Source organism: Phalacrocorax carbo, chromosome 8 (assembly GCF_963921805.1).
Source record: "Phalacrocorax carbo chromosome 8, bPhaCar2.1, whole genome shotgun sequence".
Classification (NCBI taxonomy): domain Eukaryota; kingdom Metazoa; phylum Chordata; class Aves; order Suliformes; family Phalacrocoracidae; genus Phalacrocorax; species Phalacrocorax carbo.
In genome coordinates, this window is record NC_087520.1 from 28,424,497 (window position 1) to 28,441,686 (window position 17,190).

The following is a 17,190-nucleotide window of genomic DNA, read 5'->3' on the forward strand; positions in this document are numbered from 1 at the left end:
GAAGTATGTTAAGCTAGTATATATTTCTTCATGCATTTTTTTCTTCCTATACAAGAAAGCTAAATACACAACTTGTTGTTTATTTTTGTTTAAATAACAGTGAAACCTAGCTTTATTTAGGCTTATATCTGATATGGTCCAAATGCAGTTGAAGTAGCACAACTTTAAAGCCTAGATAAGGAAGGACAGCATCCTCTGTCATAAGAGCACGGGTTATCTGCTTGACCCCAGGTTTTCTTCAGTCTTTCTCTAGCATACCTAAGTCCTTCCTGTGCTCCAAAAGAAAATGATGATACTTCACTGAATTTGTGTTCATTTATCTTCCCCCTTCCAACTTCATTTTCATATGGAATATTAGCCTTATGAAAGACCTCTAAAGCTTGATGTCCCACCCGAGGCATCCCAGTCTGTGCGTATGCAAGTAATACCCACTTTTGTTCTGTAAAATGTTCTTGTGAGGTAATTTGCATTCTTTTTCCTAATAATCCACTGTCATGGTTTTCGCTGGGATAGAGTTAATTTTCTTCACTCTAGCTGGTATAGTGCTGTGCTTTGAAATTAGCATGGAAAAAAAAACCTGTTAAGATAACACACAGATGTTTAGGCTGTTGCTGGGTAGCACTTATACTAGTCAAGGACATGTCTAGCCTCCCATGCTCTGCTGGGTGCACAAGAAGCCGGGAGGGGAGGGGGCACAGCTAAGAGAGCGGATTCAAACTCACCAAAGGAATATTCCATATCATGTAACGTCATGCCCAGTATGTTACCTGGGAGGGGCTGGCCGGGGGAGGAGGGAGCAATCGCGGCTCGGGGACGGGCAGCGTTGGTCGGCGGGTGGTGAGCGGTTGTATTATTTGTGTTTCCGTGTTTTTTTTCCTGTTTTCCCTTTCCCTTCCTTTTCCCTTTTTATTATATTAACATTATTGTCATTATTATCATAATCATTTATCATTATCATTTTATTGTAATCATTAAACTGTGCTTATCTCAACCCACAAGTTCTTTTGCTCGCCCGATTCTCTTCCCCATCCCACAGGGGTGGGGGGAGTGAGTGAGCGGCTGCGTGGGGTTCAGTTGCCAGCTGAGGCTGAACCACGACATCCACACAAACTCCAAAAGGAACCATCCAGTAGATTGAAACCAGGGTTTTCTAAGAATGTGCTTTATATCAATTTGCAGATGTTGTTTTTCAGTATTTTCTCATCACAGGTACTCCATCTCGACAGATGCCCTGCCTTATCAAGATTAGATCCCGTGCCTTTGAAAGATCCCATCAAATACCATGGTTAGCTGCATTTCTTTTCCGTGAAGCTTTTATGCACACTTAGGTGCATATGAACTTTTCTAACCTCACATTTATCAGCTAGGTGAAGCCACAGCTGAGTAGTCCTACTCTGAGTGGGAGACTGGACTGTATGAGCTGTGGTGGTATCTTGAACCAGAGCTGCTAAACTGAATCCTCAGGCAGACCTCTTGTTTATATAGCAACACACCATTATCTTCCCATGCCCTAGAGGCAATTTCTTTTCTTTTAGTAAAAGCTGTGGTATCTGGAGTTCTGCCTCTGAATGTCCTAGAATTAAGTGTTCAGAAAGGTGAATTAGGATTTAACTTTAAAATCAGGGACTCAAGGAAAGAAACAGCTGGTGCCACGCTGGGTTTGCAAAACAGATAAACCTGAGTGTCTAGAACAAAGATATTTCGGAGAAGTTGCAAGACACTTCTCAATGAACATCTCTATAACAGCCTCTCAGATCAGCCCAATTGCCTATTGATGGCTCTCTGCTTTTATTTCACCATGTTACTTTGCCCTCTCCTTCAAGTGGGGTGTTGGAAGATGAATACAGTAGATGGTTCTTTTGTACAACATGCTTAGTTTGTTATTGTTTTCTGGAAGCCTCAAAATTTTAGTTTTGCTTCTGCCTTCAGGGTCTAACTAATTTGAAATCTCACTTTTAGAAGTTTAATCTACCACCATTGGTTCTTATAATGATAACTTTCTGGGAGTGCTCTGTCTGCAGTTGATTCTAGTGCAGTTATTAAACTTGTGTAGTACACTCTCAGAGTAGCCTTGCTTCTTGATGGCTATAACCTTGGATGGTTCCAAGGAGAAATATTTCCTTAATATCCTGAAAAATGAGTTCTTGGAAACTTGCTCCACTGTTATATATGGCTTGTTTGTTTTGGAGGTAGTTTACGTAATTTGTTACTACTCCTTTATTAGTCTTTTCATTCCTTTTGTCACTTTTTTTCTTTTTGCTGAACAAGCAGTCAGCACCTCTACTAAATTCTGTGGTTATAGGACATGGTTGCTTCAGGCAATGTGGATTCTGTTGTGTGCCTTCATCTCTTCAAGGGCTGCACAGGTGAAGCTAACCGAGGTGTGCCTGGCAAGCTGAATGTGAGTGTTCATGTGAGCAGGATGAGTTAGGTTATGCAGGGTGATGGGATGTCTGTAGCAAGGCCTAGTTCTAAGGCTGCTACGGCTGACAGCGTTTCTGCTAGAACAAGGCCAATCAGTTATTACTGACCAAACTTCAAAAAACATGTGATGAAAATGGAAAGGTTTTTCATAGTTCTTGTTAAAATATTTTCAGATACAGAATTGCATGTGTTTAACCAAACCACTTAAATCCCAGGAATAACCAGCAGATGGCAGTTTGATCAAATATGTGGTTTTTTGATTTACACAGGACTCTAAAAAGCTTTAAATATTTATCCAAAGCCAATAAAACTCTGCTCATCAAATCATACATTTACAGTTCTTTCAGTACATTGAAATGTCATTAAACTGGTAGTCTAGCCTCCTACAGTGTTTGATTATATAAAATCTGATATTTTGAATCTTAACTTAAACCTGTAAAACTAGGCTGAGACTTTACCAGTCCTTGCAGTAAACTTAGGGAGTCTAAAATCACTTAAAAAAAACCTCTAAAGACTAAATAGCACAGTTCTGTCATATTATCTTGTACTCAGTGTCAGTGAACGATGGCTTTTTGTATAAAAGCCCATCTGTATCTGGGGTAGCTAAGAAACTGTGAAAGTTTCATTCTTGCATATATACAGATAGCTACATGTTTGTACATGTGAGGAAGTATAAATGATAGTATCAAAGCTGTAAATAGGCCCTTGCCTGTATCTCTGTAGTATAAAGTGTGAAGAGAACTCTTTTTATATCATTCTGATATAGTTGAACAGAGGTGAGTGTGGTATGCACACTTAAACTTTAAAATAAAAAAAAAAAATTCAACTGTAACATGTACTTAAGTACTGTACCGGAACTTTGCATGTATTGGTTGTTGTGGCTCTGTTGTTCATTCTTTTTCTTAATTACTGTTTTTTCTGTCTATTTTCCACTTTAAAAAATAAAGAAACAGAAGTGCTGCTTGCTCTTGTGCTTCTTGTCAGAGTATATGTATATGTCTGTGTACATGTGAACCTCACAGAATGGTTCTTACTCTATGGTCACCTAGTAAAAGGTTCTAAAGTACTATGTGTGATCCTGAGAGTAGTTACTGAGGACATGTAGAGGAAAATTACATAAAAACTTAATGAGCCAGGGAAACAGTGTAATTTCACTGAAATTTAATGCATAGTAATTATTGCAAAAGCAATACAGGGTAATGGCTGTAGTAGGCAAAGACATGAAAAACTGTTTTTTCTCAATGCTTCCTTACTTAACTATAGTTTAGAATAAATCAAAGTTGTTAGTGTGCTCACCTGAACAATTGGATTTTATCTTGGTCAAACTGTTTCTCATTCTTAGTAACATCTGTTTTCATGTGGGAACACTTCAAAATCTGAAAGTTTCTTGTTGCTCTGTAAATGTCTGTCAAGCTTAATTTACTAACGCTTTTAAGATGTGTCTCTGGTCTGTCTTCTTAGGTTCTGTGTGTTTGTTTCCAATAAACACTTTATTTATATATTTTACTTAAAATTATTTAGAGTTTTTAAAAATACTTTAGTTACTTAAATGAAAGTGGCATGGGGACCTCTGAAACAGAAACATAGGTTGCCCTTCATTTTCATCTGAAGAGGAAATATCACTCTCTGTAACGGCTGTGGTCTTCACCCACAGTCCTACTTGTGCCTACATTGGAAGCATTAAAATACTGGTTTGACAAACAAGTATCTTAATAGTTATCACCAAAGAGAACAGTAATATAGATTGACTGGATGGAGTTTATATTTTGTTTTTGTTTACATGCTGTTATCTAAGTAGGATTACTGTCTGGACCAGAAATTACTCTCTGCATTCTACAACTACCTGAAAGGAGGTTGTATTGAGGTGGGTGTTGGTCTCTTCTCCCAAGTCACTAGTAATAGGACAAGAGGAAATGACCTCAAGCTGCATCAGGGAGGTTTAGATTTGATATTAGGAAAAATTTATTTACTAAAAGAGTGGTCAGGCATTGGCACAGGCTGCCCAGAGAGGTGGTGGAGTCACCATCCCTAGAGGTATTTATAAAACATGTGGACGTGGCACTTCAGGCATGGTTTAGGAGGCATGGTAGTGTTGGGTTGATGGTTGGACTTGATGATCCTAGAGGTCTTTTCCTACCTTTATGATTCTGTGATTTCTGCTGGGTTTTCTAAGACCTGACCAGGAAAACCCAGCCACACCTCCTAGCCCTCAGTTGTGTGGTTGAGGTTCTGCTTGGTGCTAGGCCACTAGAATAAAACATACTTGGAGAAAAAACATACAGATTTTTTTATACCTGATTTAATAGTTCCTGGTTAAATGTCAAAAAGACTCAAAAGGGATATCTAATTCTTTTATTTTCTAGTTGGATTTCCCCTATCATAGGAACAGTTCCTAATGCTGGTATTTTGATGGTATTTCTTCAGTTTGTATGGAGAGACTCAAAATCATCTTAAAGTGAAAAGGAATACCTTAGTTGTATTCCATATTCCTGGAGTAAATCAAAATGGTCTGCTCTGTTGCAGTTAGGTTCTTTGATTTGGCACAAGAGATGTTAGTATCTATTACGCAAGTTATAGACCCTTGCACAGCCTGTGCCTCACGTTTTCTGTTAGTCCTGCATAGTTTCAGGGAGTGGAGGGGAAGGGTTTCATCACTGGAATACACACAGCAAAGTAATATCATCAGACTCAAGCTTGACACACTGAGTAATCTGTAATATGCTAACATTTCAGTATCATGTTAGTATTGCATTAGACTAATATGACACTAATACAAAATGACAGGAAAAATGACTAATACAATAAGACTTTCATATATTACTTTAGGGCTGCCATATCTGTCCTTTTTAATTCACCTGAAACCCTGCTTAGATGCAGAGTGAGAGCTGCATCTAGAGGATAGCTGTGGAAAAAGCCCATTTTAGGAAGAAGGCCATTTCAAACATTGCGCAACAACTAAGACAGATATAATCTTAAAACACTTGTGCTTTATATACTAAGAATGATGGCAATTTTCCCAAAACAATACAATGCAGCAGTGAATTGTAATTATTTATTTGAACTGTTGCTGTCTGCAGTGATGATTGAACAGAGTTCTCTCTCCATTTTAAATTGACAACAAAATATAATTTCAATAGAAAGGACCAGGATGCTATCCTGTGTCTGGAAACCCAGTCAGGAAGGATTGGTTCTAATAATGAAGGTGGTTTTGTGTTTTGTTTGTTGTTGATGTTGTTGTTGTTGTTTTTTAAACCAATCCTTTCAACTTCCTAAAATCCAAAATGGAAAGGATGAAATAGCACTGTGCTTCAAAGCATACACAACTTCTGAATTTTGATAGTACATATGGTTATTATGATGAACAAGATAATACTATTTGCAAATCTCTGTTAACTCATTTGCAGAACTACACTCTGTTTGGTTTAACATTTATAATGGATTACCTTAAAAAGCATTTGCTGATGCATGTTACTGACTTCACTATTCTTTTCTGTGTTCTTATTAGAATATAACAGTGAGATTACTTTAGAAGCTTGAATTCTAGACTATTAAGTAATAGTCATGTTCAGCTAGTTGTGCATGTGCATGTATGTGTGTATCTGAGTAAATAATGAGCTGAAACAGCTTTAGAAAGACATTTTAAGGTAAGGGATGTGTCCAATAAGTTAAATGAGTCTAAAGATCTATAGGGATTTCAGATACAGTCTCAGGGTAGCACAACAAGAACCTCAGTGGAGGTTGTAAAAAGAGGCATACAAGTTTGAAACGCTGGGCTCATTCTCTTTCTTTGGGTGTTGCTTTTGTGGTCAGTAGAAGGACAAATGAAAAGTTTCCCTAAAGATTGTCAGCTTCCTTAATGAACTCTACTCCAGTCCCTTACTGCTTGCTCAGGACCAAGCACATAATGTTCAAAGATGTTCCTGGGTGTCTTTTCAAATTAAACCAACCCTGAGCAAAACTGAATGGCCAAATGGAACCACAGGACATCCTCATGTTAGTAAGTCTTCATGAAGTCTATCTGAACAGCCTTGGATATCCGTCTCCTTTTCTTCCTGTGACTGAGTTTCTATATTGTTTACTAGCTAAGAGAGCTTTATGATTTTTCAGGTTGCCATGACCCTTTGCTCAGAAAGTTTAGGTAAAAACAGCATGTTGGTAGAATTTGACCGGTAATGCAAAACCAAGTAAAATAACTTTTTTTTTTTTTTCAAAGACAAAATAAGATAAAAGTATTTTAAAATATTTAGTGTATGTCCATGTGTTAAAATAAGCAAGTTCAAGTAATGCTTTTGGTTTTTTTATATTTAAATGCTGCATTAATAATGTGATATTATTGGCAATGGAATGAAGCCAGTATCCTGTTGTGAAAGGTGCACCGTCAGGACTAACGTAAACCGTGCAAAGGCTGCACTTGTGCCTAAAATGTTCTGTCATTCTCTGGCTGTGCCTTTCCCAGCTTCCCAGGAAAAAACTTTTCAGTCAGATTATGTTACCAATGTCAAAAATGCCCGTGCTGGTGTGTGTAAAAGGGAAGGAATGTGAGGGGGGCAGCAGCCAAGTCTTACATGGTCTTAAACCATAACTAAAACAGCACATTAAGGAAGCAAATGAGATTCTTGAACGAGTAAGCAGAGGTACTGAAAACAAGTACCTAGCTAATGCTACCATTCTAGATGGCATTACTGAAGCCAATATAGGGATGCTGGTGTCCAGTTCTGCTGTTAAAACTTTGAAAAGGATGTTGATGAATTGGCCAAGGTTCAGAAAGTGCTAAGAACAGCTGGAAAATGTCTTAAATGCACTTCCCTTACACGTTTCTTATCCAAAAGAAACTCCTGTATTACTTGAAAGAGTAAGAATCAAGCCAAAATTCCACCCAAGAATTTACTTTTTGCTCCTCAAAATTCCTCTTGTACTCTGTGTCTGTGTCTAAACAATTGCTGTGGTCAGCAACAGAGCATAAAGCAGAAAACAGGTGATCAGAACCATATGTAAATATGAAGTCCATATATTTTTAGTTTCCCCACATTGACTTAAAGATTAGTGAGTTCATCATGTTTCTTTCTCTTACCCAATGTGTTTGTTGATCATTCAATGTAACAGTCAGATCATAACAATTATGACACTGTTGTAGGTTGAACTCAGGTTTTGTAACTGAGACTAGACTATTCCTCAGTGTATGGACTTCATAGGCACAGTTTATAGGTATTGAATTCATAGGTATAATTTTGGAAATGAAAATAAGTAGTGATGGATTGCTTTCTTCTGCCTGATTTTAATCTAACCCACAGCATTATGTTAATGTATTTCTCACTTCTTAGGGATGAGAGTGAAATAAAATGTGGATTTTGATATTGTACCTGCTGCTAAGCTGCTCTTAATGTAACTTGAATAGCATTGCACATGTAAATTGTAGGAGAGGTCATCACCTTGGAGAGCTTATTTGGTACCTTGCCAAGCTTAATGTACTGGACAGTTCAAAGGTCACCAGGCTCAAGATTTAGGGCAGGTGTTTGTCTAAGCTACTGTTCAACATCTGAAATGATAGAGACTGCAGTATCCCCAGGAAATCTCTCCCAGTCTTCACTAATAGAATGTTTTTCTTTATGGCTAAGCTGAAGCTTTCTCATTGTAATTTAAACCCATTACTAGTCCTTTTCATGATGGGTATGGAGAACAGATTATTTTCTTATTCTTTGTATAGCAGTAGGGGTTTATAGATGAGTCCCTTTTTGTCCAGAAACTTCAGGTGAGAGTTTGGGAACCCTGCAGTCCTATTCTTGTGTACTGCCTATGTGAAACTACAGGGAAGTGTCTTTGTGCTGTTCCTCTCAATACGTAAACTATGGTTCCTTTCTCAGTGTGAAGATACTCGTGAGACAGTGGTGAAAATTAGTGTGCATCATCACTGCTACCATTTTAACAGAGGGCTCCTCATAGTTATTTCTTAGGCTGACACATTTCTCAAGGATGGGAAGACTGGAGAATAGAGTTGAAGTGTTTTTCTAATCTTCCCAGTTAAGTAATTTGTCAGCAATGAGAAACATTGCAAAAAAGTATTTTGAGCCAAATATTAGAATACCTTTGCTGAGACTTCATTTAAAACCAGCAATAGAAAATCTTTTTTCCACCAGGAATATGTTGGATGTTGTGATAGCAAAGGCTTGTAGCTACTTTCTATAGTATGCAATAGGATAGGGAAAGTTGTAAACCTTGTAAAGGAAGCTGTTTCCAAAGCAGCAATTTTAAGTTTTTAGGAGATGCCAGGGTGATCTTGAAGTTCTTTAGCAGTCACTCAGTCATTCTGCAATTATAGCGAATCTAGAGTGTCTTAAAGAGATACTGCTGTTTTACATATATACAAAACAGAAATGGTGAATATGTATTTCTTGTCTATGTGTTCTCTAAGTTTCAACATCACAGGCATATTCTGTACCCTGCATTACTGGTAAGAACAGACTGGGGCAATTTCCAGGAAAGCCAACAGTAGAGTCGAGGTCAGCAATGAATCTGATCAAACAGGGAGTAACAATCCAGAGGTGTAATCATTAAGCAAGAAGTTGGTATGTGAGTTATGAATAGGGAAAGGGGAAAAGATCTGGTATGTTACTAAAGAATGTGTGAGTTTTCATGTTTTAATGCTGATTGTGCAGGATGTCACCTAAATAATATTAACCTCATTGTTAGACCTTTGTCATGTAGGTCAATGGCTCTGCATAGGCTTCCTGTTGTTAAGCTGCCTTTGCTAAAATCAGAGGAGCAAGGTTTGTTAAAGTAGCATACAGAAGAAAGAGGGATCTTTCTGGAGGGGTCCGCCTTTGCATAGAGATGGATGTTTCCCCAAGAAAGACTTCCTTGCAGAGAATATAGCCACATTTAAATGTTAAACAAATTCTCCATGTTATACAACTCCAGTGATCTTTTTACTTTTTTTTATAATAGCTTTTATATATCATTTTACAGGTGATGCCTCTTTCATCTTGCATACTTCCTGTCATCCTCAGCTTTCAATTTCACAAACAGCAAAGAATAGAACATGGAGAATCTCCAGAGATCACAAGTTATAAAAATTAAGCAGTATATGAAGTCCATATATTCAGTTAAAGTGTGCATACTACTAGCATCACGTAGCAGATAGCTGTTGACTAGAATGGTATGGTTTATAAGTTCCTCCACTGTAAGTGTAAATATTAGCTTATCTGTAGTTAAAATTCAAAGTGGATAACTGTTATGAAATGTGAGTACCAAGAGCTAATAAAGGTGAACAGATCAGGGTTTGGACTGGATTTTTAATATGCATTTGTATTCTCAAGTAACTAGACTTTGCTTATTGTAAAAGACACAGTATCTGATTCTAATTTAGTATGTTCACCATTAAAAATCACAGAAACGTGCCACCAAAGTGTAGTTAGTATCACTGAAATGAAATTAATAAAGCTTTCAAGTCAAAGTAAATTCATGTTGTATTGATTTAAACTATCAAATTGATCAAATCACCAGGATAACAAAGAAGCAGTTGTAGAGCTTATGAAGTATGAGAATGGATCTAGAGGCGTGTGTTCTTTTAGTAAGTTACAAAATAATTGTGCAGAAAATAGAAAAATTACTTAGTCTATTAATTTGCCTAGTGTTTTAATTAAAAGTCAAAGTATTTAATTAAACCTTTTAGAAGGAATACTTAAAACCTCCTCCTCAGATCTAGCCTTCTGGATTGTGATTAATCATCTCCTGTCAGTATTCTACTTCCAACTTTAATTGTAATAAACAAAAATATAACAAAGCCTGGGTACTAGAATTGTATATGATAATTTCAAATGTTTGAGTTTTGATGTGCATTTTAAAATGTGTGGGAATATGGGACCTCTCCTTTCATGTGCTTTTGTTGTACAGGCTTTTATAATATGTGCACTATTACACCTTTTCCCACCTTTCATTCTTACATATGCTGAGTCCTCTCGCAGTCAAGTGCTTTTTAGAAGTATACAAGACAACAAGAAAATAAAAACTTTCCATCTTCTACAGTCTTTTCATCCATTTAGACTGGGAGCTGCAAATGCTGGACTGTGTCAGAAACAAACTCTAAGATAGTTGATTGTTTCCCAGCAATCCCAGTTGCTCATCAATGTGAAAAATTTGTCAGGCAATTGATGTTACGCTATCTTTCTGTTTTGATTCAGAGCTATAAAGTGAATATTTGTTTTTTGGGATGTTCATCTTGATGGGATTATCAAGGTGAAACTAATTTAAAATAAATGTTAAAAGAATTTATGTATTCTGTACACTTAGACTTTTGTCCCCCAAGTTTTTGTATTTGTTCTCTGATTTAGTGCTGGACTCGAGTTTTAGTTGGCTTCAAAATAGAGAGCTTTTGAAGACTCACAGGGGAGGAGAAAAGAAGGATCTTAGAACTGGCATCTATTACATACTGTTAAAAATACTCACTGTGTCAAAGATGTTTTCTTCAACCTGTAATTTCTTTTTGTTTCTGTATTTATATATTTTTTTAAATTGTCTTCCCACTTTTCGTCTGAACTTTCTAGCCTTTGATATCTTTGAAAAGTCTATTTGCATTTGATGAAAAGGTGTTGCAACTGAAGATATTTAAAAGTTGTTACGGTCATCTTGTGTATTCCATGCTCAGAAGAAAGGGGTTACAGACTACTGAGTTAGGGAGTGGCTGTAGGTTGCTAGTACAAAGCAGATAACGTGCTCGGTTGACAGTAGGTTTCAGTAACTGCTCCCACCCCTACAAATGCTGCCAATTCAAAATTATTAAAACAAAGTCAGTGTTGGCTGGTGACCATTATTAGTACTTGTTGCTTGTTCTGCATATTTGCTATATATGTAAAAAGTAGTATTTTGTTTGCAAGAAAAAAAGGCTTTTAGAAATCTGATTTATACCTTTGAAGTTGTTTTTTTTGTGATATGTACATTTACCTACACTTGATTAGTGTGACATTTATGTTGACAGTTAATGATTGATAATCCTAACCTATTCATTTTCTTGCTTTTAAGTAGAGAATTGTTAAAAGATGCACTAGTTTAGTGTGGTGTAACTCAGCAACCTCAAATAATTTTTGAAATGTGTTTGCTTATACAGCTCTATGTCTGCATGACACATAAAAGAAAAGAATAGGAGATAGAAAGATTTGTGGTCTCACATTTCTCATAAGTTTCTTTTCCCATAAGCCAAACTGATTTTCTTGCCAGCACAGTTGGAATTGATTTCTGATATGTCATCAATGTGTTTCTCAAATGATGGCAGGCTATCATGCTCAATTACGCAGATTAACTCCTGCAATTCCAACAGAAGACTCATGCTATCTCTAATTCCAGTGTGCAGATCCTTATCAGGAAGCTTCCACTTTCTTTTTACACATTTGTCTCTTCATGTCCTGTGTTTCACAGAGCAGGTCATAGGCTGTATTTTCAGAGGGATCTGTATGGTGGTGTGTGATTGAACAGAATAAAAATTTTTGATTTGTACAGTGAATCTTGCTGTGGTGAGCTGGTGTCTTTTCTAGATGTCAGTAGACTTGGAAGTACTTCAAAACGTATGTTCTGCACTTTGCAAGCCTTTTAATATTGGCTTCAGAGCTTCTTATATGTAACAATTATTTTCAAATAACTATTATCTGATTGCATTTTAGGAAGGTTGTTAAGCTGGGGGTGTGCATTCTGCTTGTCACTTTGCTAGTTAGCATCATTAGAGAATTAATCTGGTTGATTATGTTGTAGAAAAGTAATGTTTTCCTTGTTTCAGCTCCAATGGTCTATGCATAAAAATGAGAAAAGGCTTAAAAAGAGAAATAATATTAGTCAGGCTATCTGGTATAGGTAGAAGGAGCAAAACTGCTCTCTGGAATGCAAAGCTTTTGCTGGGGCCTAGGAAAGAGTTGTTTCCAAAAACTTGTCTGATTTTTCTAGCTATACTAGTTTATGTAGATATAACTATCATTTCTGCTTATGAATGAGGGGGGAGAAAAAAAAGCCTCATTGGTTTACAGTTCTATAAGTCTCTAGAAGAAATCAAGGCTACTTTTACGTTTTAAGGAGGTGGCTGTATTATTTCAGTAGTAAGGCCTTAGGCTTCATCCTGCTGATGAATAACAAGGAATTTTGACATCTAAATCATTAGTAGATTTATTTTGGTTACGATTATTATTAAATAGGAAAAATATTGTATTTTGTCTAAAAAATAATAAAACCCCCCATAAATTAAAAAAATGTTTGCTTTGCTGAGGTACTTAGTGTTTTGTAGTCCAGAAGAATAATGTGGTTTGATGAATGAATAGCAGCAAGTGATAAGTGCTTAAATGGTACCATAAATCACATTTTAGAAGACTGCCAATATGTTTTACAAAATGGATGTCTATGGACAAATGGAGAAAAACGTGAAATAAAGGAACGCACTGTGTGGCAGTAATAGAACAGTGTCTTTACATCAGTATGTGGTGTAATTTAAATTAGAGAACTACAAAAAGAAGTTCTGGTAACAGCAGCTCTGTGATAGTACTGTATGTTTGGGTTTGTGGTTTTGGGTTGTTTTTTCTTTTAATTCTAATAAAAATTATTCTCCTGTAAAGACTTATTTTTTGGTGCAAATGGGCATCTGCCTCAGAACAACAAAGCTCTTCATCATTTGTGGCTCATTATTTGTAAATACATGGTTGCATTCATAAAACAGAGACTACTGCTGGAGCAGAGGCCTAGTTTTGAAGCACCACTGGAGGCACATGCTATCTTCTTGAATTTCACTCTTATAAGCTCAACAGATGGAAAGTAGTGTTTAATCAGGAGGTAGTTAGGGCTCTTGTGTTTTAAAGTTCATATGGTGAGAATCACTTAACCATGTACAGAACTACTTGGAAACGTTTTTAATTACATCTGATGTTTCTGAATTTAATTGCCTATTAATTCAAGTTTAACTTCAGAAGAGCCCTTGAAAGTAGACAAACACTTTGTTTAAATATTTCTTGTGACAGCTAGTGTGTGTACCTCTATACCAGATCAAAGGATGTGTTTATACAGTGATACATAATTCATTTTCTATATAGTTATTTCCTCTATAACTGTAATGAATGCCATGGGGAGGAAATAATGAAGACTTGCTGCTTCTCTTATTTTACTACCTAAGAAGTTCCCCTCCAATCAATGAAATGCTGTTAAAGATGCTTGGAAGCGATAATTTAATTTTCTGTAGTATACTAGGTTTCCAAACTGTATAGATTGTTAGAATTTTGTACAGATGGTCTATAAAAATGGCCATATTTATTAGGAAAGGACATGCTTCTGGTACAGGGTGAAGTTCACATGAAGGGAACCCTGTGTTGCTGAGCTTGATGAGGCTGGCAGTGCAACCCTCCTTATTGGCTCACTTATCTGTCTTAGCTTTGACAGATGGTGTGGCACACTCACTTATGCCATCTGAAGACTTACTAGAATAGGAAGAGTGCAGATGGAGACTGTAGAAGATGCATGTGTGTTAACAGCACCAGCAAAGGTCTACAAATGGTTGGTAGAATTGGCTGGATGTCCACAGGACTGAGCAGACTTCTGAATTCTTTGGGGAGGACTTGGGTATATAGCTCCACTGTTACATGTGATGACATCCGGCTCTTCATGCTGTCTGCATATTCTTCTGTCCTGCTACCTTGAGAATTAGCCCTTAACATTTGACCTCACGGTCAGTGAGGTAGTCAGAAGCTGAGGACCAGGAGTTGCACATTGCATATTGCAGGTTGTTACAATCATACAGCAACTCTGGTCAAAGGTAGATATTTTTAAGAGAAGTAAAAATAAATTATTAATATTAATACTACTGAGGATTTCCAAAACTATGATACAAAAGAATAGTGAAACTGGCTTTCTATATAAATTAAAATGTAACTTTCAAACATTAAGTAATATGAATTACACAAGTATTAATATAAGAATTGCAAACATATTCTATACATAGAAAAGTGAGTCGCCTGGTTGACATGGGGCGGACGGTGGATAGTGTCTACCTGGATTTCTCCAAGGCCTTTGATACGGTCCCCCACAGCCTCCTCCTGGAGAAATTAATGTGTTATGGCCTAGACAAGTGGCCTGTGCAGTGGGTGGGGAACTGGCTGACAGGCCGCACCCAAAGGGTGGTGGTAAATAGCTCCTTTTCGAAGTGGCAACCTGTCACAGGTTGGGTCCCCCAGGGATCGATATTGGGCCCAATGTTATTCAACATCTTTATAAGTGGTCTGGATAATGGCATCAAGTGTAGCCTGATGAAGTTTGCTGATGACACCAAGTTGAGTGGGGAAGCAGGCACTCCAGAAGGGAGAGCTGCTCTGCAGGAAGATCTGGATAGGCTGGAAGAGTGGGCCAGCAAGAACCTTATGAAGTTCAGCAAGGACAAGTATAAGGTCATGCACCTGGGAAAACATAACCCAGGAGTGCAGCACAGACTGGGATCCACCTGGCTGGAGAGTAGCTCTGTGGAAAGGGACCTGGGGGTCCTGGTGGACAGGAAGCTCAACATGAGCAAACAGTGTGCTGCTGCGGCCAAGAAGGCCAACAGGATGCTGGGTTGCATCAAAAAGGGCATCGCCAGCAGAGAGTCATCATCCTGCTCTACTCAGTGCTTGTCAGGCCACACCTGGAGTACTGTGTACAATTCTGGTCCCCACTATAGAAAAAGGATGTGGACAGGCTGGAAGGGGTCCAGAGAAGGGCCACCAAGATGATCAAAGGACCGGGAAGCCTGCCATATGAGGATAGGCTGGGAGAACTGGGTTTGTTCAGCCTTGAGAAAAGGAGGCTCAGAGGGGATCTCATCACCGTGCACCAGTACTTAAGGGGTAGCTACAAAGAAGATGGAGACTCCCTTTTTACAAGGAGTCACATGGAGAGGACAAGGGGGAATGGAGACAAGTTGCTCTTGGGGAGATTCTGATTGGACACCAGAGGGAAATTTTTCACAGTGAGGACAGTCAACCATTGGAATAATCTCCCCAGGGGAGTGGTTGACTTGGCCACATTGGACACCTTTAAGAGTCATCTGGACAGGGTGCTGGGCCATCTTGTGTAGCCTGTGCTCTTCCTAGACAGGTTGGACTAGATGATCCCTGAGGTCCCTTCCAACCTGTGATTCTGTGATATAAAAAAACCTAGCACTCCAAATATTAGAAACCATTAATATTCAAGTTACCTGTTCATTCAAAACCTAGGTTTATATTTAATTCTATAAGTTTATATTACATATTTTAGAATGAATTCTGTAAAGTTGCATACGTTTTAACAGATGAATTATTAATAAATTAGATTTATATTTAACCCTTGTGAATAATGCATTCTCATGTAATGTTTGTTTATATGATTATGTATTTCGTGATGGCTTGTGCTCTAATGTATATAGTATAATCTTGTTTACTCAAAAGTAGGCAAAATGAATTCCCATGAATTCATATGGGTCCTTTTCTTAAAAAAAAGATGGCCTCAGAGTGTTGGTGGTATTATGAGCCAAGGAACTTGTGATTTCTTAGTCACTTAGGATATTGTTTTCTTGTTATATTGAATCAGTATCTTCACTCACCTCTTAGTTTTGCCACTTGTGAAATGAAAGTAATATTTAAATTGCCATCGTGTTGGAACTTATTTATGCAGTTTTTGCATAGTACTATAAAGTACCTCATGAACAGTGACTATGTGGATTATTTTGAATGAGATTAGGTTTGTAGCTAGCATGCTTTACAGATTTTATGTACCAAGGGGAACAGGGCAGTTTAGAGTTGATGAATCTTAAACTTACTGGGCTTTGGTGTGGGTTGGTTGTTTTGTTTGTTGTGGGTTTTTTGTTTGTTTGTTTTAAATGAAAATCTATTACAGTGAAAACCTGTTGACGCTGAATATTGCAGCTGGCTGGGTGAATTTTATGACAAGTTACTAGTAACTGGTGGTTCTATATTGTTATATATAACGCACTTAAACCTATTTCATCACTTTTATTTTCAGTTTAGTGGTGCAATGCTAACTATCATACACTACTTTTTCTCTGAAGTGTTTCATGCCACAGCAGGAATCTTATAAATCATCCTGAAATTCTGCTTGCTTTAATTTTTTTAGACTTTTGTAGTAACTTGTGTTATTGTAAGTGTGTTAACATAGGTTGGTTGGTTTGTTTTTTAAATGTACTAAAATAATTAACATAAGCAGAATATGTGTGAGTGCAAGTAAGTCCATCTGTGTTGATTTGAAGTGGAACAAAATTCCTACAGGAACATAAACATATGAGTAATATGGTATTCTAGTGAACAAATAATACAGGTTAGAATCACAAAAATTATGAAAATCTGCTTGTATCATTATAGTACTAATTATGATGGGTGCATGCCATCCTGCATGCAAATACAGAGTATTTTGCCAAAAACACATCCTGAGACTATTCATTAGGTAATTTTCAAGTCTTTCTCTCTTGTCTGTTATAATATTTTCAAGTTGGTTAGAAATAATTGATTACAGTTAGTTGTTCATTTTGGTGTTTTTGTTTTGGTTTTTTTTTTCTTTTGGGTTTGGGTTTTTTTTTCAGTCCTTTGAAATAAACTTAGGTTAAGAACCCTCATTATTTAATATCCTAGGTTTTTTTTTTCCATAGGAGAGTGATAATATGTCAGCTTGCATGCTGACACTATGTGCCTTAGCACAAACTTAAAGAGGCTGCATTGAGTATAAAAAGGGTGTGCAAATTCCACTATTAATCCCTCACTTTCACTACTTTAGAGCTGTCTATTC

The 17,190-nt window shown here is 37.2% G+C and overlaps 1 long non-coding RNA gene across 1 annotated transcript in view; it reads left to right on the forward strand.

Annotated features, from left to right (window-relative positions):
* Positions 1–1,091: 1,091 nt before the first annotated feature.
* LOC135314582 (uncharacterized) overlaps positions 1,092–17,190 on the forward strand; it is an 85,610-nt gene continuing 69,511 nt past the window's right edge. The window contains exon 1 of the long non-coding RNA XR_010374092.1: positions 1,092–1,285. This is a non-coding gene — a long non-coding RNA (uncharacterized LOC135314582). The remainder of the gene's footprint in view (positions 1,286–17,190) is intronic.